This window comes from Trachypithecus francoisi, unplaced genomic scaffold (genome assembly GCF_009764315.1).
Source record: "Trachypithecus francoisi isolate TF-2019V2 unplaced genomic scaffold, Tfra_2.0 Lachesis_group1, whole genome shotgun sequence".
Taxonomy (NCBI): domain Eukaryota; kingdom Metazoa; phylum Chordata; class Mammalia; order Primates; family Cercopithecidae; genus Trachypithecus; species Trachypithecus francoisi.
This window is the reverse complement of record NW_022681454.1, coordinates 8682836-8705919: the sequence shown is the minus strand read 5'-3', so window position 1 is coordinate 8705919 and position 23084 is coordinate 8682836. Positions and strand designations below refer to the sequence as shown.

At 49.2% G+C, this 23084-nt stretch overlaps 1 pseudogene across 1 annotated transcript; it reads right to left on the bottom strand.

Annotated features, from left to right (window-relative positions):
- Positions 1–6006: 6006 nt before the first annotated feature.
- On the bottom strand, positions 6007–22671 carry LOC117086267 (annotated as a pseudogene). The gene is made up of 4 exons (XR_004438258.1): positions 22542–22671; positions 11318–12833; positions 7548–7728; positions 6007–6319 (listed from the first exon to the last, which is right to left on the bottom strand). The product of XR_004438258.1 is annotated as an SH3 domain and tetratricopeptide repeat-containing protein 1-like (transcript).
- Between the last annotated feature and the right edge of the window lie 413 nt (positions 22672–23084).

Sequence of the window (23084 nt, the reverse complement as noted above, 5' to 3'; positions counted from 1 at the left end):
AGGGTTAGAAGCCTTGTTAACAGGAAGTGAATTTGTCCCATCAAATACAATCTTCTGTTGATTGTCTCCTCGAAAAAGGGTCAGTGCAGGGCCTCCCTGGTAACTGAATACTCCCAAGAGCATCGCTGCTATCCCAGGTTCCCATACGTGGTATGTTCAGGTCAGATCAGGTTTCTCCTTTTGTGGTTTCAGAGCCTTTGAATTTGGATCTGAAATCCTTCCAGAGTTTTTTTCTCTGCAATTTTAAATGGCACTGCTTGCACACCATATTGATACTTTAAAAGCAGGTTGGAAAAATTCCAGTATTTAATGACCACAGCTTCATTTCTGAGGTCCATTAAAGAAGCCCTTTGGGCATGTGCGGTGACTCACGCCTGTAATCCCAGCACTTTGGGAGGCCAAGGCAGGTGGATCACCTGAGGTCAGGAGTTTGAGACCAGCCTGGCCAACATGGTGAAACACCCCATCTCTACTAAAAAAAAAATAATAATAAATAAATAAATTAGCTGGGCGTGGTAGCAAGCGCCTGTAATCCCAGCTGCCTGGGAGGCTGAGGCAGGAGAATGGCTTGAACCCAGGAGGTGGAGGTTGCAGTGAGCCACGACCGCCCATTTCACTCCAGCCTGGGCAGCAAGAGTGAAACTCTCTCTCAAAAAAAAAAAAAAAAGAAAGAAAAAGAATAGAAAGCCTTCAATGTGTGTACTGTGGCACCCTAATTATAGATAGATATGTGATACCAGATTTGCTACCAATTAAGACATTTTCATTTTCAATGTGGATTACTTGTGGGGAACAATGAATTTCATTGTGACCTTTGCTGGCCTCCCCTTAGCAACATGGTGAAATCCAAGATGTTTATAGACTGTTGAATCCTGCCTCCATCACTGTGGGTCCTTGGGCAAGTTATTTTATCGTTCTGAGTATCAGTTTTGCTGATCTGTGAAACATCAGGTATTGGAGTGAAGATACAGGTTTATTGTTTAGCTTAGTGCCTGGCATATATAGTTTGCCTCCAAACATCAGTAGTTACTATTCACTACTCCTTTATTTGGCCTGCCAGGCCGTCAAGATCTGGGACCTGTTCACCCCTTGATCAGTATTTCCTTGTCCCTGGGTTCCAGCTACTCTTTGTTCATGTCTCTCTTCCAAGAATTACCAAGCTTTATTGCTGTTTTCCTTTTGCCTGTGTTTCCCCCAATTGATTGGGAGAAACAACCATGTCTTGGTATCCCCCAGTGCCCTGCAAACACGGAGCACATAGCAGGTCCTTGAGCACAGCGAACTTGTCTTCAATATGGACATACACGTGTCTGCCTACAATCCTTCCTCTGAGAAACCACTACTGCTTTCTATAGTGGTCCTGCTCAGTTTCCAGAGACTGACCCTGTCCTAGGGGAGGGTACAAGACCCAAAACAGACCTCTCATAGTCCAGGTCTTAGGCTGGGAAGATGTTCACGGTTGCTTTGATATGGTGAGCTGTGAGGTCAGTTTGGGCTTGGGGCTGCCGTTCTGGAAACAGGGGAGCCCACGTGGGAAGAAAGTGCTGAGAGGCAAGCTAAGAGGTCTTGGTAGCATTGCACCGCCTCCCAGATCTAGCTAAGCCTTAGTTAACCCTGTTAAGGAACTGAGCTCTGGAGCTAGCTGCCTGCCTGGCTGTCATTGCCGGTCCTGTCATTATTGACTCTTTCAACCTTGGGCAAGCGTCTTATCCACTCTTTGCCTTAGTTTCCTCACTTGCAAAATGGGATTAAGAATAATATCCACCTCACAGGATTGGGTAAAGGTTAAAAGTATTAATACATGCAGAGTCGTTAGAGCAGCCCATAGAAAACTCTCAATAAATCTTAACTGTTATTATCCATTGCTGAGACTTTACAGATGGTTAAATTTTCCCTTTTTTTTTTTCAAATTAACTTTAATTTCAGTTGTTTTCTGTTACTTGCAACTCTGAGGCTAGACCAGTACCACCCTGTTCTCTCATTGTGCCATGTAGCTGCCCCCTTGATCCCCAGGTATTCTATGAGCACCTCCAGGAATGAGAATACAGGTAAAGCTCTTAGAAAGCACCTGGCATGTGGAAAGTGCTCAGTAAAGGTTAATATCTATCATTTGGGATACTGTTCTTCATTCCAAGAAGAAAGCTAGTTTTAGAAAGGTCTTCCATTTGTTGTATAAAAACACAATAAAAATGTGTGTCTCTTTCTACACAGCTGTGATTATTCCTCTGGTAAAAGCTATAGCATTGGAATCACTAGATCAAAAGATACAAACATTTTAAAGACTTTTTTTTTTTTTTTTTTTTTTTTTGACAGAATCTTCGTCTGTTGCCAGGCTGGAGTGCAGTGGCACGATCTCGGCTCACTGCAACCTCTGCCCCTCAGGTTCAGGCAATTCTCCTGCCTCAGCCTCTGGAGTAGCTGAGACTACAGGTGCATGTCACCATGCCCAGCTAATTTTTGTTTTTTGTTTTGTTTTGTTTTGTTTTTTTGAGACAGAGTCTCGCTCTGTCGCCCAGGCTGGAGTGCAGTGGCGCCATCTGTGTTCACTGCAAGCTCTGCCTCCTGGGTTCACGCCATTCTCCCGGCTCAGCCTCCCGAGTACTCCGGACTACAGGCGCCAGCCACCATGCCCGGGTAATTTTTTGTATTTTTAGTAGAGATGGGGTTTCACCGTGTTAGCCAGGATGGTCTCGATCTCCTGACCTGTGATCCATCCACCTTGGCTTCCCAAAGTACTGGGATTACAGGCCTGAGCCACCGCGCCCGGCCATTTTAAAGACTTTTGATTGATATTTTCAAACAAACTCCAGAAAGGACTTACCATACTACTGTAGTTTAAATTCCCACCAGCAGAGGGCAGGAGAGGCCATCTTCAATGTTTGCACCAGCAGTGGGCTTTATCATTTTGATACATTTTTCCCAAGTGATAGTTGTTGGCCGTAGGGACCTGCCATTTTAATTTGCGTTTCTTTGCTAACAGATTTTTGTATGTTAATCGAGTATGCATATATCTTTTTCCTTTTGGAATTTTCATTTTTGCATATTTTGATAGATCAAGGCTGTCTTTGAACCTCAGATATGTGGCAAGTCTACTTTTTTCCAATGTGTTTGCCTTTTAAGTTTGATCATGTTCAACATATGTTCATACCTATGTTTTGTTTCTTACTTCTCATACCCTGTGATGAAGAGAGTTGGAATGGGCTTGCCCTGTAGGATCTAAATGGAAAAGCATATTTCGTGGGAAGTGTTCATGATGTTAGTGTCTTTCACTTAGGGGACATACTGTGTGGTAGAAATCACTTGAACCATCTTCAAGTGAGCCAAGTTTTCCTCACCCATTCATTACTCAAATTAGCTGTACTGTGAGAGGTCCTACCCGCAAAGGTAACCAACTTTAACCAGCCTCTGATGGTGAGTACTATCAACTTGATTGGATTGAAGGATGCAAAGCATTGATCCTGGGTGTGTCTTTGAGGGTGTGGCCAAAGTAAATTAAGATTTCAGTCAGTGGGCTGGGAAAGGCAGACCCACCCTTAATCTGGGTGAGTCCCATCTAATCAGCTGCCAGCTCGGCTAGAATATAAAGCAGGCAGAAAAACGTGAAAAGGCTAGACTGGACTAGCCTCCCATCCAACATCTTTCCCCTGTGCTGGATGCTTCCTGCCCTCAAACATCAGACTCCCAAGTTTTTTAGTTTTGGGACTTGCACTGGCTCCCCTTGCTCCTCAGCCTGCAGACAGCCTATTGTGTGACCTTGTGATCGTGTGAGTTAATACTTAATAAACTCTCTTTTATTTGTATGTGTGTGTGTGTGTACATATACATATATATGTGTGTGTATATATATGTGTATATACGTGTGTGTGTATATATATATACTGTTAGTTCTGTCCCTCTAGAGAACTCTGACTAATACACAGTCTAAGCAAAGTAATAACAGTAATGACAACAGTAATATTGGGCCATTCACAGTGGCTCACAGTTGTAATACCAACACTTCAGGAGGCTGAGGCGGGGGGATCGCTTGAGCCCCAACAGTTGGACACCAGCCTGGGCAATATGATAAGACCCTGTTTCTATCGATCATAATAATAATGACAGTAATAATCATTATCATCATAAAATGCATGTACAGTTTTTTAGAAAGAGACCTATTAGAATTCCTCTGAACTATTTCATAAGATTGAAAGAAAAATAGGATTTCCATCAAGCCTGAGTGAGTGTGAAGCCCAGGACAGCTTGTGATGCAGCTTTGAGGACACTGTGCATCTGTCACATATGGTGTGCCTGCCGTCATCCCTGTGGAACTCACCTCTTCAGTGCCTGCCTGCCATACTTCTGACTCTCAGCACCTGTGCCACTTTGCCTGGGATTTTCTCCCAGGCATTTCTCCGGATGCATTCTATTTATGCAGCGAGATGGAGGGGATTCTCACAGAAGCGAAGTCAATGTGAGTGCAATAGCTGTCTGTTGCACTGGCAGAAAAGGGCTGCAAGTGAGCCTCTAAGGACAGGCAGCGTGTTGTTTTCTGAAACAGGATGTTGGGGAGAAGAACAGAGAAGAGAGGTGCTGGTCTCAAGCAAAATACCAGGAGCCGGGAAAAGGAGAGTTCCTAAAACCAGAAAGAAGAGGGGAGGCCTAGGAGGGAACTGGCCTCAATGGAAAGGCCAGGTGGGCAGGACCTTTGACTATGGAAGTGTTCCAAGCACTCCTGAAATTTCTGGCTGTGTGGCAACATTTGGGTTCCAGTTCTGTGGGAGGACAATTTATTTTATTAAATTGCTGCCATTCAGGTTGAGGGCCACTACTAGGCTGGCAAACCTAGAGGAAAATGGAGGTGGGTCCTGGCTGACTGCCCTTCCCAGGTGAACCCTGCAGCCTTGTCAGTCTTGTCACTTGCTGATTGTTCAGTGCCTGGAACTTGGTCTGTTACTGGTTTGCAGATGATCAAATAAAGCAGACTCATTTTTTTTCTCTTTCAAAACAACCCCTGTATATTTGAATGATGGCTGTGCCTGATGTTATCATCCATAAAACTATGATAAAGGCTTTCTGATCACATGGCCCTTCATGGAACCCACTTAGAAAACCCTGTTGTTTTTAATTAAAACCCTACCTGCAAGATCTTTATAATAGTGACCTAATCAGTGCTGAGAAAGGGAAAGGGAAACGAGAGGGAGGTCCTCACCAAGGGAAAATGCTGGCTAGGAGAATACAAAGAAATCAAGGAGACACCTGTTGTGCCAAACCCCTATTTATTCCAGTGGGGATGCCACCAGGTTCGAGAGGCCGAAGAAGAGACCCAGAGACAGAGCAAATGAGACATGGGGTGTTACATACAAGACAGAGTCCAGTGATGGAGGCCTGGCCTGGATAACTGCAACTGCTTTCAAAAGGCATAGAGCTTATATAGCATCTTTTAACACCCTCCCCCTAACAACCTCCACTCTACGCCTAGCAACCTTCATGCAACCCAAAACTGAAGGCTTCGATCCTCTCTACAGCTCGTGTTCCATAGGACAGGACAGGGGCTCAGATGACAAGGAAAGAATCTCCAGTTAGCCACTCCCGGATTCCCTAGCCTGGAACACATATTCAGGTGCATCTGCCATAGGGTCTGCTTAAGTTATTGCTGTCAGGTACATTTACGGAGATGGATGGATGGACAGAGGGATGGATGATGGATGGATGGATGGAAAGACGAACAGGTGAATGGATGGATGATGGAAGGATGGATGGATGGATGGATGGATGGATGATGGATGGATGGATGGAAGGACCCACAGGTGGATCGGTAGATGATGGAAGAATGGGTCGATTGATGGATGATGGATGGATGGATGGAAGGATGAATAGGTAAACAGATGATGGAAGGATGAATGGATGGGTAGATGGACAGGCAGATGGATAGATGGGTGAATAGATGGAAGATAAAAGGATGGATGAATGATGGATGGATGAATGAAGAGATGGATGGATGATGGATGGATGGATGGCGGGTGGATGGATGGACGGATGGATGGATGATGGATGGATGATGGATGGATGGATGGAAGGATGAACAGGTAAATAGATGATGGAAGGATGAATGGATGGAAGGATGAATGGATGGATGGAAGGACAGAGAGTGAACAGCACAGGGGCCCTCCTGCATCCCTTGCCACTCACCTGGATGTACAGGTCCACCAGCTCGCTCTGCCGCAGGATGTAATAGATCTTCCCTGCTTGCAGCCAGGCATGCGCCTCCTTCTCTTTCTTCTGGAGGTCAATGAAAATCCCCAGACTTCGTTTGGTGTAGTCCACAGCGGATTTGTAGGCCCTGGAATCAGACACAGGTGTCAGAACAAGGGCTCTCATCCTCCTGGAACCAGTCTGCCTCCTCCTGTGGGTCTAGTGACAGATGAATCTGGAATGTGGGGACTGGGAACGGCCTTCTTGTGTGTGCAGTGTTCTGCCCTTCCCAGGCTGCTGGGAGGGCCAGGGTGAACACACACAGCATGGAAAAAATGAAGGACATCCTTCTGAGGGAATCGAGCATCATGCTGCCCTGTGGCAGGAGGAGTGTGCTAGTCCATCTCCCCTGCCTCCCAGACATGGCCTGTGTCTTCTCCAGACGCACCAGGAGCCGTTAGTGTTCAGAGGCTATCTAGGCCGATGGTTCTCAAGGTGTGCAGGCATCACAGTCACCCGGAGGCCTGTCTGTCTAGCTTGCTGGCCCTGCCCCCAGAGCTTCCGGCTCCACAGGCCTGGGGCAGGCCCTAGAACTCCCACTTGGCACAAGCTCCTAGGTGACATGGATGCCGCTCTGCTGGTCCAGGGACCACACTTTGAGAAGCATGGCTGTAGCACACTGGCCCATTTTCCTTCTGTGAACCTGAGGCCAAGACTGGAGCCAGTCTCCGGGGTCCCCATGGAATCTGGCTCCTTCCCTGCTCTCTCAGTAAGTCCAACACTCGAGGGGGTGTGACTGCAGCAATGTCACCGGGCCCTATGGGTGGGGTGGCCAGGGCCATGGTTACCCCACCAGGTCAGGATGCTCGGGGGAAGCCGAGTGGGCAACATATGGGACGTAAGACTTTGAAACCCTGCCCCAGGGAAGCAGGTGACACAACTGGCTCTGTCTTCTGTGGGAGAGAAGCCACAGGTGTCTGCTGTGGTCACATTTAAGGGGACAGATGAAGGCCAGGAGTGAAGACTCGGGGCAGGCAGAGGTCAGATGACAAAACCACCATAGTAGGAAGAACAGCCAAGAATGCATGTACTGCCTCTGCTGGGGTTGAGATGACCTTTGGGGAGGTGTGCAGGCAGGGATGGGAAGACGTGTCACCCAAGAAGGGAGGCTCAAGCTGGGACTCACGGGCCATCAGCAGCCCTGGGACGACCCCAGGCCCACCAGCTCAAAGCATCTGATGCCAAGGAACCAAATGATCCCAAGGAGAGGGGCTGCTGGGGCCCTGGGCCAGCTTCCCTGTGCCCCCCTCCCTGCCTTGCTCCCCCGCCCCCTTTGCCCCCCTCCCCGCCCCCACCACTGCAAAGCCAGCCCTCACCACTCGGTGCCCAGGGACAGGTAGAGCTGACTGATGGTCTCCAGGAGCTGCCCCTCCAGCACCTTGTTGGCCACCTTGCAGGCCAGGGAGAGCTGGAGCTCGTGGTAGATGACACACTGGGCCTCGCTGGGCATGACAGCGCTGTAGAAGTAGCACAGCCGCTGGATGGCCCACAGCTGGCCTGGGCAGAAGACAAAAAAGAAGACGTCAACCTCCCAGCATCGAAGCAAGGCTGGCTGGGCTCGGAGGCCCCTGCGCTGTGCTTGTCTCTTTCACACCTCTGTGAGCCTGGGCCCCATAGGCGGGGAGCCTGAGCGCAGACAGGCCATGCACCCGTGCAAGGGCACCCGCCGAGCACACCGTGACATGGGCACAGCTTGGTGCAGATGCTCATGGTAGAGGCTGGCCTTTACAACCCCCAGGGCCGAGGTCCTGGCCAGGCTCGGCCCCTGCACCAGGTCATCTATTTCTGTTTCACAAAGCCCCTCTGGCCAGAACCAGGGCCGCCTTCAGCCTGAGCTGATGAGGCCAGGGGCACAAGTAGCCCCTGTCGCAGATGGAACCCTGAGAGAGCAAAGCCAAGCGTCATGTCTGCCACACACAGCATCATGTTGGGGGAATGGGGTTCAAAGCTGGCCCCTGGCGTTCCCACACATGCTTCTCTCACGTAACCATGCTCCAAACCCACAGGCTCATTGGCCTCTCCCAAAACCAGGGTGCTGGGAACGGTGGAAAGCTTCTGATTTTCTAGTGTCAAAAACATTCCAGAGATTAACACCGGAAACCAGGTACACCAAATGGACATCTGTCACACACATCACCCAACAACAGCTGAATACACAGTCCTCTCGAGCGCCCACGGGACATTCCCCACGACAGACCACGTGCCAGGCCACAAAACGAGCCTCAGTGAATGGAGAAGGACTGAGACCAAAGCAGAGGTGTTCTTCAGCTGTACTGGCATGAAACTGGAAATCAACAGTGAAGGAAACGTGGGAAATTCAAAAATACGTGGAAATTGCACACTCCTAAACAACCAGTGAGCCAAAGAAAAGACCGTCAGGGAAACTGAAAACTAATTTAAGAAGAATGCAAACAAATGCACAGCCCGGGCCAGCGTGGTGGCCCACGCTTGTCATCCCAGCACTGTGGGAGGCCGAGGCGGGAGGATCACTTGAGTCCAGGAGCTTGAGACCAGCCTGAGAAACATGGTGAAACCCCATCTCTACAAAAAATACAAAAATTAGCCGGGTGTGGTGATGCACGTCTGTAATCCCAGCTACTTGAGAGGCTGAGGCATGAGAATGGCTTGAACCTGGGTAGAAGTTGCAGTGAGCCAAAATTGCACTCCAACCTGGGCAATAGAGCAAAACTCTGTCTTTAAAAAAAAGAAAAAAGAAAAAAAAAGCATGGCATATCAAAAATTCCAAGATGCAGCTAAGGCAGTGCTGAAAGGAAAATTTATCACTGTAAATGTCTACATTCAAAGAAAGAAGAAAAATCTCAAATCAAAAACCTAACCTTCCACCTTGAGAAACTAGAAAAAGAATGAGCTAAACCCAAAGTGAACAAAAGGAAGAGAATAATAAACATGAGAGTAGAAATGCAAAGTAAAAATACAGAGAATGGAAAAACAAAAGAGATAATCAACAGAACCAAAAGTGGGTTTTTTGAAAATAATAACAAAATTGACAAATCTTTCACCAGACTGACCAAGAAAAGAAAGACGGGCCACAAACACCTAAAATGAGAGACTGAGCACCATGGCTCACGCCTGTCATCCCAGCACTTTGTGAGGCTGAGGTGGAAGGATCGCTTGAGGCCAGCATTCAAGACCAGCCTGGGGGAACATGATGAGACCCCATCTCTAATAAAAATAAATAAATAAAAAATAAAAAATCTAAAATCAGAGTTTCTAAAATCAGAAATGAAAGAGGAAACATTATTGCCGACCTGACAGAAATAAAAGGATTCCATGAAAACGCTACGAACAATTGTACACCAACAAATCAGACCATCTAGACCCAGCAGCCAAACTCCTAGAAAGACACAAATTACCAAAAGTGACTCAAAAATGACCCCAAGTAAGCATGTGGGGCATCAGCCCTGCCCTCGGTCTCCTCGACTGTTCAGCGTGGGTTGGGGAGACAGGGAAGCATGATCTCTATTCCCTGGCCTGCATTTCCAAGTCTGAATCCCCCAGCACCCCGGGGAGGGCCTCGTAGGAGGAGGTGCCACGGGCTATTGTGCCAGGAGCCACCGGAGGCCGGAGGCAGCAGTGGGGGCTGGGGCGCTGGGTTCCTGGAGGGTCTCCTTTCAGTCAGAGAATGCCCCTGGGGAAGAAGCCTGGGTCTGAAACCCCACCCCTCCTTGGGCAGATGTGTGGGACCGGGGCCCCTTCACATGGTCCTTTCCAAAATCTCATCCCTCCTAGGGCCAGGAGTAGTGCCAGGCCTGTGCTGGGAAATGGGCAGATTTGGCCACAGCCCCTGGGGCTCTGGGCCAGGCCACAGGAGGCACCTCTGAGTGGTCTCACTATGCCATGACATCCATCCTGGGAGGATGAACAAAGCGCTGCAAGGCAGAGGGGACCCACAACAGTATCGCTTGTCTCGGCAATTTCCCTGGACTCAAATTCCTCATCTATCCTCTGTGGCCTAGATTTCGGACAGCCCTGCCCACCTACTGTCCGCTCACTGCTCAGTCTGCAGTGACTGTTCTATAGCACTCCATGGCTCCCCAGTGCTCTTGGGGAAAAGGCCAAGCCACAGCCTGAGACCCCAGGCCCTGCTTAGCTCTCGAGAACAGCTTCTCACCATCCAGCACCCAACCCACCCACTCCCAACTGTGCACTTCCCTGCATAAGCCCTGCTCACTCACCCCTGCTCACACCCCACTCATCCCTGCTCACACTCCCGCTCACTCACCCCCATCACACCCCCGCTCACTCACCCCTACTCACTCACCACCACTCACACCCCACTACTCACACCCCACTCCTCCCCGCTCACTCACCCCTACTCGCTCACCCCTGGGCCTTCACACAGGTTACACCACCAGCCCCTCCCCCACCACCAGCCCCTCACCCACCACCTACTACTTGACTAAATCCTCTCAACCCTCTGGTCCCAGACTAAAGAGGCTTCCCTAACCCGGGGCCAAGTGCTGCCCCACCATCACGCCACTCACCCTTTTGTGGCTTCTCTGGCCTGAAGTTCACATTCCCATGCTCAGCCCCTGCCACCCAAGGACCCCACAAGCCCCATTTGTGGGTGGGGCCTGGCACACTCTGCACAACGAGCTGCTTTTGCATGAACTGCTCTGCGACTTTGGGCAATCACCCGCCCCTGTGTCCTCTGTGAAGTGGGATGACAGGTGCACAGGGCTGCCAAGATACCAAGCAGATAACACGGGCACGAGAACCGGCGTTCAGGGCCTGGCTCATGCAGGAGCCCCAAGTCCCAGCTCAGCAGAGCCTGCCTTGATCCCAGGGTTATGTCTGGGGATTCCCAGCATGCAGGACTTTCAGTGCTCAAGGCAGGATGGTCCCTGGGCAAACCAGGAAGAGCTGGCTGCCCCAGTAGGGCACAGAGGGCCTGGCCCTGTGTGGGAACCGCCTGTCTCCAGGGTGCTTGCCAACATCTGCTGTTGGCCATGACTCAGCACTTTCAATGGTGGAAAAACCACCACTTGTTTCTAAATCACAAACCCCAGGTGTGCCCTGACCTGAGTGGCCCCGGAAGGCGCACAGGAGGAACCAGGGCACTCACTCTCCACATGGTCCATCTCCACGGCAACCAGAAGGGCCCACTCCTAGTAGCCCTTGCCCTGCTGGGCTGGGCCCTGGCGGGTGCAGAGGTGACCCAGCTGCAGGAACACATGGGTGAAGTCCCGGCCACACTCCCCGCAGAGCAGCCTCGAGAACAGCCGCACGGCCTCCAGGAGGTAGTGCTGGGCCAGCCTGCTGGCACCCGCGTGCAGACACAGGGCCCCGAAGTTGGCCAGCACCACTGCCTGGTTCCTCCGCTGGCCCAGGTCCCGAGCCGCCCGTAGGGCACGGTAGTAGCCCTGTGCTGCCTGCCTCGTCCGGCCCGTCCTCTTCAGAGCTACGGCCACCATGTTGGCATTCACGCCCTCCTGGTCCTCGCTGGCCACCACTGCATCCTGGACAGACTGCACGATGTCCAGGGCCACCGGGCTCTGCCCATGAAGCACGTGCAGCCAGGCCAGGGCCACCAGGCGGTCCACAATGGCACGGACTCCGGCAACAGCACTGGCTTCCACTGCCTGCGTCATGAAGGTGACGGCCGGGCCGTGGTAGCCATGATGGCTGTACAGCTGGGCCAGGCTGGCGTGGAGAAGGCCGCGCAGCGCCTGGCCTGTGCCCGGGGTTAGGGAGGCCAGCACTCGCCTGAGGTAGTGGGAAGTCTGGGTGGGGAGGCTGTGGGGCTGGAGGGCGTTCTGGAGCACCAGGTTCACGCTCCTCAGCGAGCCGGCCAGCGAGTCCTGTGTCCTCAATGAGGCCACCTTGACACAGCTCAGCACCAGGTGGGGCAGGCACTTGCGGCTATAGGTGTGAGCCAGGAGTAGGTAGCAGTCTGAGAGCCACGCAGCCTCTGGGGCTCCCGAGTCCCTGTGCAAAAGCAGCAGCCGCTCTAGGAAGGGCAGGGCCTCCTCGGGCTGCTTGAGTGCACGTGGTGCCTGGCCAGCAGGAAGCAGACCCGGGCCTCGGCCTGCAGGCTCTGGCCACCCACCGCCTGCCGCAGCGCCAGCTGCAGGAGCTCCCCCTCCGCCTCGGTGCTGCAGATGTGGCTGGGCATCCCCAGAAGCAGGGCCATGGCTTTGGGAACCACCTGTGTATACTTCTCCCGATTCTTCTGCTTCTGGTAAACGCTGGCCAGGTTGGCGTACACAGCCACCACCAGAAACAGGTCCCCGAAACTGCCCTCCAGGGCCCCCAGTGCTTCCTCAAAGTACACCTGGGCCTGGGACAGCTTGAGCCTCCTGCTGCACAGCCGCCCCAGGAGGAAGCAGAGCCTGGCCAGGGCCATGAGGAGGCCTGTGCCAGGTGCCCAGTCAGCTCCTCCTCGTCGCTAAAGCTGCAGAACACGCTGCTCAGCCATGGCAGCATCACATTGTACAGGCCGTGGAAGCTGGCCTTGTACCCGGGGGCATTCAGGAACAGCAGCAGAGAGCTCAGGGCCTCTGGGTCCTCCTAGTTGTCTTCAGCTTCCAAGCAGAAGGAGGGCTCCTTGGGGTCCTGCAAGCTGTGACTGTGCACCCCTCCTGTGATATTGGTCTTAATATCCTAGGGAAGAGAGGATGATGCTACATCCAATATTGCAGGGGGTATACACCCACCCAGTGAAATTGTTCTTAATGTACTCCACCTCCCACCACCAGGGATATCGTTCCTAATATCCAGGGGAAGAGAGGATAACATTATGCCCAATATTGCAGGGGAGTGTACACACCCTCTGTGATGTTGTTCCTAGTATCCAAAGGTAGAGACAATGATACTACTGGCCATATCGCAGGGGGTGTACACCCTTCTGTGATACTGTTTTTGACATTCAGTGGGGGAGAGGATAACATTAATCCCAGTATCACAGAAGGTGTACAGATCCCTGTGAGGTAGTTCCTACTGTACAGGGGAAAGAGAAGAATATTGCTCTCAATATTGCAGGGGGTGTAACCACCCTGCCCCCCATATATTGTTCCTAATATGCAGCAGGGTGGAGGCTGATAGTACTCCCACTATCCCAGAAGGTGCACACACACCTGTGATATAGTTCCTAATATCCGGCGGGAAAGAGGCTGATTTTACTTTCGATATAGCAGTGGGTGTACACCGCCCCCAACCCCGGGGTATCGTTCCTAATATCCAGGCAGGAAGAAGATGACATGGCTGACAGTATCGAAGGGGGTGGACAACTCTTCTGTGATATGGTTCCTGATATCCAGGGGGTGAATGGATGATATTACTCCCAATAAAGTAGGAACCGTACAGCCACCCTGAGATTTTGTCCTTAATAACCACAGAGGAGAGGTGATATTACTATCAATATTGCAAGGCGTGTACACCCCTCCTGTGATCTTGTTTCTGATATCCAGGAAAGGAGAAGATGGCATTACTACCAATATTGAAGAGATGTACAGCCCCTACGGGATATTGTTCTAAAGATACAAGTTGAAAGAGGATGAGATACAAGTTGAAAGAGGATTGAGATTCCGTCCAATATAACAAGGGGTGTACACCCCGCCTGCGATGTGAATTGTAAAACTTAGAAGAAGAGAGAATGACATTCCTTCCAAAAACACATGGGGTGTACACCCACCCTGTGATATTGTTCCTGTCATCTAAAGGAAGAGATGATGATACTACTCCCACTACTGGAGAATGTACACACCCCCCTGTGATATTGTTCCTCATAACTTGTGGGGGAGAGCATGATATTACTTCCAATATGACAGTAGCTTGACACCTAGTCTGTGTTATTGCTCCTAATTTCCAGTAGGTAAAGTATGAAGTTCCTGCCAAGAGAGTAGTGGGTGTACAGCCGCCCTGTGATATGTCTCTGATTGTTCAGGGAAACACAGGACAACATTACCCGAAATCTCCCAAAAAGTATACACCCATGTGTGATATGGTTCCTAATATCCGGAGGTGCAGAGGATGGTGTTCGTTCTCCTATCACAGACTGTGTACACACAACCTGTGAAATTGTTCCTAATATCCTGAACAAAAGAGACTGCTAATAATGGACACACATTGCAGGGGGGAGTAATTATTACGATCCACATCATAATGGGGAGTAATAGCAACCCCTCTCTCCCCCTCGCTGTTAAGATCCACATTGCAGTGGGGTGAGGCACCCCCCGCGATGGCTGAGGTGCCCCCCCATGCCATCGCAGGCTTTAATGTATTCACTTAAAGTTTTTTCCTCATTTAGATCTGCCTTTCCCTTAATAGGTCTAATTGCTGCCTGACATTCTGTATTAGCATCTTCATGAGCAAGCAGCTGAACGATCACTGTCTTGTCACGAGAATCTGAAATAGCCTTTTGAGCTGCATCCTGCAAACGGGCGATAGAATCTGGATAAGGCTCCCTTGGACCCTGTTGAACTGTGTGAAAAGAAGGATAAGCAGTAGCAAGGTCGTGAATTTTTTCTCAGGCTCTTAGGCATGTAGTTCTGAGCTGATCAACAGCCTCATCACCCATTACCATCCGTTGATTTAGAGTACCCCATGCCTGTCTGCTTCCAAGCAATTGATCAGATGTGACATTAAGGGGACGTTGGGCTTGAGCATTTCTGCGTGCCTGATTTGTTGCTGCATCCGTCCACCAGGTTTTAAACTGGAGAAATTCAGAGGAGGACAGGGTGGATCGGGCTACTGCCTCCCAATCTGTAGGTATTCAGCGTGTTATAAGCCACACATTGTAACAAGGAATGAACATAAGGAGAATTTGGCCCATCTTGTCCAATTGCTTGCTTTAAGTCTTTTAATATTTTAAAAGGAAATGGCTCCCAGCATGCTTTGAGCAAGTTCTCTGGGCTCCTCAGCTGGTGAAAGAATTACCAGAAACTGCCAAGCATTCAAATCCCCCATTTCTTGTGCCTGGTGAATGGATGCCTGGATTGTCCCTGTGCCATCATTTGTATTTGGACCAGCTCCCAGCATTCCTCTACCATAATTAACAGGTGGGCAAGCCTGGATCATTCCCGCATCCTAATCGGCTGTTGGACAAGCCTGAAGCTTCCCTTCGCCATAGTTACTGGCGGGGCCTGCAACAATGCGAGCGGCAAGGCCTGTCTCAGGCTCCCCTTCCAAAAATTCCTAAGGCTGGCCTGGGGGTGGCCATTCCAGACCTTCCCCTAAAGGCGCAGTAGGTGGCACTGTTTTCCTTTATAAGTTAGCATACATACCTTCCGGTTTCTCGCCCTTTTTTAAACTAGACTGTCATGGTTCACTTAGCTGATAATTAGACTCCTGATTATTCAACTTTCCTATGGCATCCTGAAACTCTCCCTTCTCCCGCTCAGTGGGCAAGGGCTCCAGTGCTGTTTTAATTGCCGACCACACAGACCAAGCAGAGACGGGAATATCGTGGCCCTCTTGTTGTGCTCGTTTTAAGTCTGATCCGACCTTGTCCCAATCTTTTACATTCAAGGTTCCATATTCCGGAAACCAAGGAGAATACTTGTCTACCAGATGGAACAAAGATGTGAGATTTTGGGTCCTCACAATTACCCCTCCGCGGCGCAGTAACTGCCGCACAAGGCTTAAGTAATTAGCGAACTTACTCTCAGCCTGACCCACACTTTCCCGAGGTTTCCCTGGAATTCCCGGAGCGCCCGACTTACCCTAGAGCTTGAAGTGAAAACCTACTCGTGAGTTCTTTGTCGGTCGTCCTCAGCTTTCCACGCTCTGGTGTTCCTTCACTGGATTATATGTAGAAATTACGGGGAGCCCCGCCTTGGGCACCAGAGACCAGGACTCACACTGGAGAAAGATCCTATAAATGTACCAAATGTGATAAAGCCTTCAGCTGTTCCGCTTCCCTTCGTGACCATGGAAGCATTCATACTGGAGAGAGACCCTATGAATGTAAACAATGTGGCAAAGCCTTTAGTCTTTTGAGTTCCTTTTGTAACCATAGAAGTACTCAAACTGGAGAGAAAGCCTACGAACGTAAACAATGTGACCAAGCCTTCAGTCGTCTCAGTTCCCTTCACCTCCACGAAAGAATTCATACTGGAAAAAAACTCTATGAATGTAAGAGATGCGGTAAAGCCTACACTCCTTCCAGTCACCTGACTCACCATGAAAGAAGTCATGATATAGATACTGGGTGTAGTGACTCAGCCTATAATCCCAGCACTTTGGGAGGCCAAATTGTGTGTATTGCTTGAGCCCAGGAGTTCATAACCAGCCTGGATTAAAACAATGTGAAACAATCTGGGCAACATGGTGAAACCCTGTCTCTACAAAAAATAAAATAATGCCAGGCGCGGTGGCTCACGCCAGCTACTCGGGAGGCTGAGGCAGGAGAATGGCGTGAACCCAGGAGGCGGAGCTTGCAGTGAGCCGAGATTGCAGCACTGCACTCCAGCCTGGGTGACAGAGCGAGACTCCCTCTCAAAAAAAAAAGAAAAAGGAAAAGCTGGGCATGGTGGCACATTTCAGTTGTCTTAGTTCTTTTTCAAGGACATAAAAAGCCATGGGGGGTTGGGGGGAAGCCCTGTGCATGCAGATCACGAAGTCAGGAGATCGAGACCATCCTGGCCAACATGGTGAAACCTCATCTCTACTAAAAATACAAAAATTAGCTGGGTGTGGTAGCATATGCTTGTAATCCCAGCTACTCAGGAGGCTGAGGCAGGAGAATCACTTGAACCCAGGAGGCGGAGGCTGCAGTGAGCCGAGATTGTACCACTGCACTCCAGCCTGGCGACAGAGTGAGACTGCGTCTCAAAAAAAATAAAGCCCCTTGAATGTAAGAAATGTGGTAAAACATTTACTCTTTCCCATTCTCTCATAAACATGAAAGAGCTCACACTGCAGGGAAATCTTAAGAATGTAGGAAATGTGGTCAAGCCTTCAGATTTTCCTGTTTTTGAAGATTTGGGAGGACTCAGAGTAGAGAAAAGCCTTTTGAATATAAATTTGTGGTAAGACCTCCAGTTGTGTTCGTTCCATTTGAAGACATCAGCTCATTCCTGAGAAAAACCCTATGAATGTCCAGAATGTGGGAATGTTTCATTTCTCTCACACCCACTCAAGCACATATGAAAATGCACACTGTAGCTGGCTGGACCTTGTAAATACAAGAACGTACACAGGATTAAAACTCTAATAGTTTAGAAACTGCAAGAATATTTTCAGTTTTCACATTTACTTGAAAAGTCATGTGAAAATTCCCACCGGAAAGAAGTTCTATAAGTGAAGCTTTTCTCATTTGGAAAGTCTGATGCAAATTAACTATCGTGCAGTGCTTGAAAAAAGTATGAAATGTTACACAAGTTACAAGTATGTTGTTTTTATCAGTGGCTCATTCTTAAAGAGTCTTGAGTATGCATTTCACCTTGTTTGGCAGGGAAACCTTGAGGTGAGAGTTCTGTCAATGCTCTTTAAGCAGTAGTACTTGAGTTTCACAGATAATGATATTTTCTTAAGTTTGTTGGTAGAATTTTTGTCTATTCATTTGATAATGTGCTGGATTCATGGTTGACTTTTGATGTTTTTCTAATATGTAGGTAAGTTTAATTTTTTTATTTCATTATTTATTTTTTTTGAGATGGAATCTCACTCTGTTGCCCAGGCTGGAGTGCAGTGGTGCGATCTCGGCTCACTGCAACCTCCACCTCCTGGGTTTAAGCAATTCTCCTGCCTCAGCCTCCTGAGTAGCTGGGACTGCAGGAGCCCGCCACTATGTCCAGCTAATTCTTTGTATTTTTAGTAGAGACAGGGTTTCGCCATGTTGGCTAGGCTGGTCTTGAACTCCTGACCTCATGATTTGCCCGCCTCGGCCTCCGAAAGTGCTGAGATTACAGGCATGAGCCACCACTCCTGGCCAGGTAAGTTTCATTTGTATGTATTGTCCTGTGATTAATGGACCAGTGAATAATGATTGTGAATTGTTGGGATTGTCTTACTAGCCTCATTGGGCAAATTTTGATTATCCCTTGTCCATTATACACATTCCACCTCTTTTTTTTAAAGGAAAAACTACTCTTGATGTAAAGATGTTTATTTTTTGCTAATAATGAGTTGGTATTAATTCCTAAGTACATAAACTTTACCATAGAGTATCATCTCGTGAGTTCTTTGCATCTGTTGCCCTTTATTCTTTATTATTTTTGTCTGTTATTTGGATCGTTCACTTTGAATGAAGGAGAGAGAACTGTGGTAGGACAATACGTTGTAACCAATCTGAGGGAGGAAGCATTCAATCTCAGTCACATATGATAGCGTTGGGCTTTTCATCGATGACTTTGGTACTGTGGTAGATAGTATTACACCATTATGATATTATAATTTATATATTGTATTTTACAGTATTACAGGCTTACCAGTCAGTGTCACATGATTCAGTTCCCTACCAGCCAACAGACAAACCAATCATATACTCCTGTAGGAACAAAGGAGATTCCTTGGCTGGGCGTGGTGGCTCATGCCTGTAATCCCAGCATTTAGGGAGGCCGAGGTGGGCGGATCACGAGGTCAGGAGATCGAGACCATCCTGGCTAACACAGTGAAACCCCATCTCTACTAAAAATACAAAAAATTAGCCGGGTGTGGTGGTGGGCGCCTGTAGTCCCAGCTTCTGGGGAGGCTGAGGCAGGAGAATGGCGTGAACCCAGGAGACGGAGCTTGTAGTGAGCTGAGATCACACCCCTGTACCCCAGCAAGGGTGACAGAGCAAGATTCTGTCTCAAAAAAAAAAAAAGGAACATCCTAACTTTTTAAATGCGATACCACTCTCTGCTCCCAAGTTAATCCCTGTTTGGGCCTGTGGGAGCTTACACCATCCTCCTATATGTAATTAATAACTGATGTCTGGCTTATCTGTTTAGTAATAGATGTTATGTGTTTAACAGTGCCAGTAAACGTAGGGTGCTAATTCCTTCCTCACCAGTGGGGTGCATGAGACGCTATTGAAACAATTGGCAATGCAACACAAAAGGAATGGACCAGCCCTCATGCAGGACACCTGCTGAACTTGACCTACCTGCTGTCGGCTGACGGTTCTGTAACACATCAGCACCTGGGTCAGAACCGTGAGCTGACGATGGGCCTTCCCTTTGGTCTGCACAGTGTTTTGTGGTCTTCAGGTGTTGTCATCTTCTCCCACACTAAAATGCTCTCACCTCCTAGACATGAATGTTTAACTGCACCCCAGCATGACATTTGGCCTGTGCTTAGCACGCAGTTTTGAGGCCCTGGCTTATTAATGCACAAAAGCACAGCACATAAGCCAACACTTAAGTCCTAATTAGCAAGAATCAGGCTGTATCTCTGTAGTCCCTGCACCTACTCTGGTCACCATCTCTGTATGCTGAGGGCAGCCATGTGAACATTATTAATTATTGTACACTCCAAGACAATAGTTATTATGTAGGCAGAAGTAGTGGCCTTGTTTGTTTCTTGTGCTGCTGCTCCCCTTGCTGCTGTCCCATACACCCTCCTAATGAGGTGTACATCTATGGTGCCTCATGGTTCAGGCACGGATGAGTAAAGACAATGGGAAGAAAGAGTTTGATATTAGCCCCTACCGAAGCATATGAAGAAGCGTCTGAGCTGCTTGCATTGAAAAATTCCTGGCCAGTGTGTGGGATTTTCTGATCACTGCTGCTTAGCATGTCAAAAATCGAATCTTCAGACTGCAAGTCTTGCCGGCCTTAGACATAATGGCCTTACTGCATGTGGAGCTAACCCCAGGAAGCTGGAGTGGCACTCTCTGGAGGATTAGGTGGTCTCCACCAATGTGGCTTGATGGGCTCCTGAACTCTTTCCTTTAACCATGCAGAGAGTCTACACTGCCAGCGATCATGTGCTGCAACTCTATAGATGTAGAAACTCAAAATATTCAAAACATTCTGAAACAGTTTCCATTGAAAGGGAAGAGAAAAGCAGTCAGGTGCCATGCTCCAGTCAAGAGAACTAGTACATGGCTCACAAGAACACTCTGTCGCTACTGTCTGTGCCTCTGTCACAACAAATATCCTGATCCTTCAGTTTTAAGGGTGCAGGGCCATTTTCCTCCCTTTCTTACTGGTAGTTCTCAAGATACCTGTATGATATGCTGGGAATGCAATATCCTGATAATCAGGTGACATTGGTCAGAACAGCCCAGGCTCTGTTAGAGTCCCTGCTCGAAACAGAATGGCCTTTAACGCTTGTGTCCAGCAAACCACATCCTGGGAGAAAACCCAAGGTGGGCTGCTTTCTGGGGTCCCTCAGTTGTAGTGCAAGTGAAGCGTTTACAGTCAAAACTCCATCCATCTGCTCTGGGTAGCCTTCCTGATCTTGTGGTAGCGGTTCATATTGAATCCTAGACTTCTGTTGTCTTTTGTTTGCTATTTGTAAGTAATAAATTCACTTCATGGAATTTATGTTTGAATGTGTTTGGTCTCATTGTACTCAGAAAAGTTGGTAGCCACTGCACAGTGAACCCGCTTCGTAATTGGTGAAAACACCTATGGCCCCCTTGTGCCACAGCAAGGAGGTTAATTCAGTCAAACATAAACTTCATGTTTGTAAAACCCTGTAGCACAATTATTACCATGTGTGAGACCTTTAACAATGGTGATGCTGATTTGAAGAACTCTGAAGGAAGAAATTTACACAGATGGGTTGGGTACGTGGGAGTCCCTCCTAACTTAAAGCAACCCTTACTCCCACTATCCCAGAAGGCGCACACACACCTGTGATATAGTTCCTAATATCCAGCGGGAAAGATGCTGGACGATACCCCTGGGGTGTCATTCCTAATATCCAGGCGGGAAGAAGATGACATGGCTGACAGTATCGAAGGGGGTGGACACCTCTTCAGTGACATGGTTCCTCTTATCCAGGGGGTGAGTGGATGATATTACTCCCAATAAAGTAGGAACTGTACAGCCACCCTGGGATTTTGTCCTTAATAACCACAGGGGAAAGGAGATATTACTACCAATGTTGCAAGGGGTGTACACCCTCCTGTGATACTGTTTCTTATATCCAAGAAAGGAGAAGATAGTCTTACCACCAATATTGAAGAGATGTATAACCCCCATGGGATATTGTTCTAAAGATACAGGTTGAAAGAGGTTGAGATTCCATCCAATATAAGAAGGGGTGTACACCCCGCCTGTGATATGAATCGTAAAACCTAGAAGAAGAGAGAATGACATTGCTTCCAAAAACACACGGGGTGTACACCCACCCTGTGATATTGTTCCTGTCATCTAAAGGAAGAGATGATGATACTACTCCCACTACTGGAGAAGGTACACACCCCCCTGTGATATTGTTCCTCGTAACTTGTGGGGGAGAGCATATTACTTCCAGTATGACAGTGGCTTGCCACCCAGTCTGTGATACTGGTTCTGCACACCAACGCTGTGCCCCTCGTTTCCCATGCGTTCTCTCCTCACTGTTGGAACCTTGGGGGAGGCTTTGTCTTTGGTTACAGATGAAGAGACGAAGGGTCTGAGAGGTTAAGCAAGTTTGTTACTGGAAAGGGGTCCCGATCCAGACCCCAAGAGAGGTTTCTTGGATCTCACAGAAGAAAGAATTCGGGGCGAGTCCATAAAGTGAAAGCAAGTTTATTAGGAAAGAAAAGGAATATAAGAATGGCTACTCTGGCCGGGCGCAGTGGCTCACTCTTGTAATCCCATAACTTTGGGATGCTGAGGCAGGTGGATCACCTGAGGTGAGAAGTTCGAGACCAGCCTGGTCCAACATGGGAAAACCCTGTCTCCACTAAAATACAAAAAATTAGCTGGGTGTGGTGGCAGGTGCCTGTAATCCCAGCTACGACGAAGGCTGAGGTAGGAGAATTGCTTGAACCCAGGAGGCGGTAGAGTGCCCCAAAGGCTGCTGGTTGCCCATTTTCATGGTTATTTCTTGATCATACGCTAAACAAGGGTTGGACTGTTCATGAGTGTTTCAGGAAAGGGGTGGGCAATTCCCAGAACTGAGAGTTTCTGCCCTCCCTTCTGAGATCATGTAGGGAACCTCCAGATGTTGCCACGGCATCTGTAAACTGTCGTGGCGCTGGTGGGAGTGTCTTTTAGCAGCTAACACATTGTAGTTAGCACATAATGAGCCGCGAGGACAACCAGAGGTCACTCTCGTGGCCATCTTGGGTTTGGCGGGAGAGTGCAGTGTATGTGAGAATCACGTGGGACACCCGTAGTCTCTGAACCTCGGTTTCCTTGCCGTAAACTGGCAAAGACACCGTGTGAGCCGTGTTCCCTGGGCCAAGAGATTCCAAGAAGGAAAACCTGGGATTCCTGGGACTGGGATGAGGGCCCGGGGCCGGAAGGGGAGGGGTATGTGGGGACGGCTGGGGGGCAGCCCAGATAAGACTTTCAACACTGGGCAGCAGCGTCGACACAGGCGGTCTGTGTACATCCCTGCATCTCACTTCCCGCAGGGCTGACCAGTGGCCAGAGGTGGGACTGGCCAGGCTCGGCCCAGCCAAGTCTGGGAGCAGAGGACACTGAGTGAGGGATCCTCGGGGCCACCCTCACTGGCCTGTGGCTCTCCTGACACCACAAGAGAGGTCCAGGAGCTGACCTTGGGTCCTAATGGGGGACACCTTCCTGGCAGCAGACTGGCAGGGTGGTGTGGTGGTCAGTGTACTGGGCTCTGCGTCTCCGCCCCTGCCTGTTGTGTGATGGTGGGCCAGACGCCTAACCTCTCTGTGCCTCTATTTCTTCAATGGCGAACAGGGGCACTAGCAGCCCCCACATCCGGGCACAGTGGCCTGAAGATTAAAAGCAAGGGTGGCACGAGACCTACAGCAAAAGCTCTGAGCAGGGAGC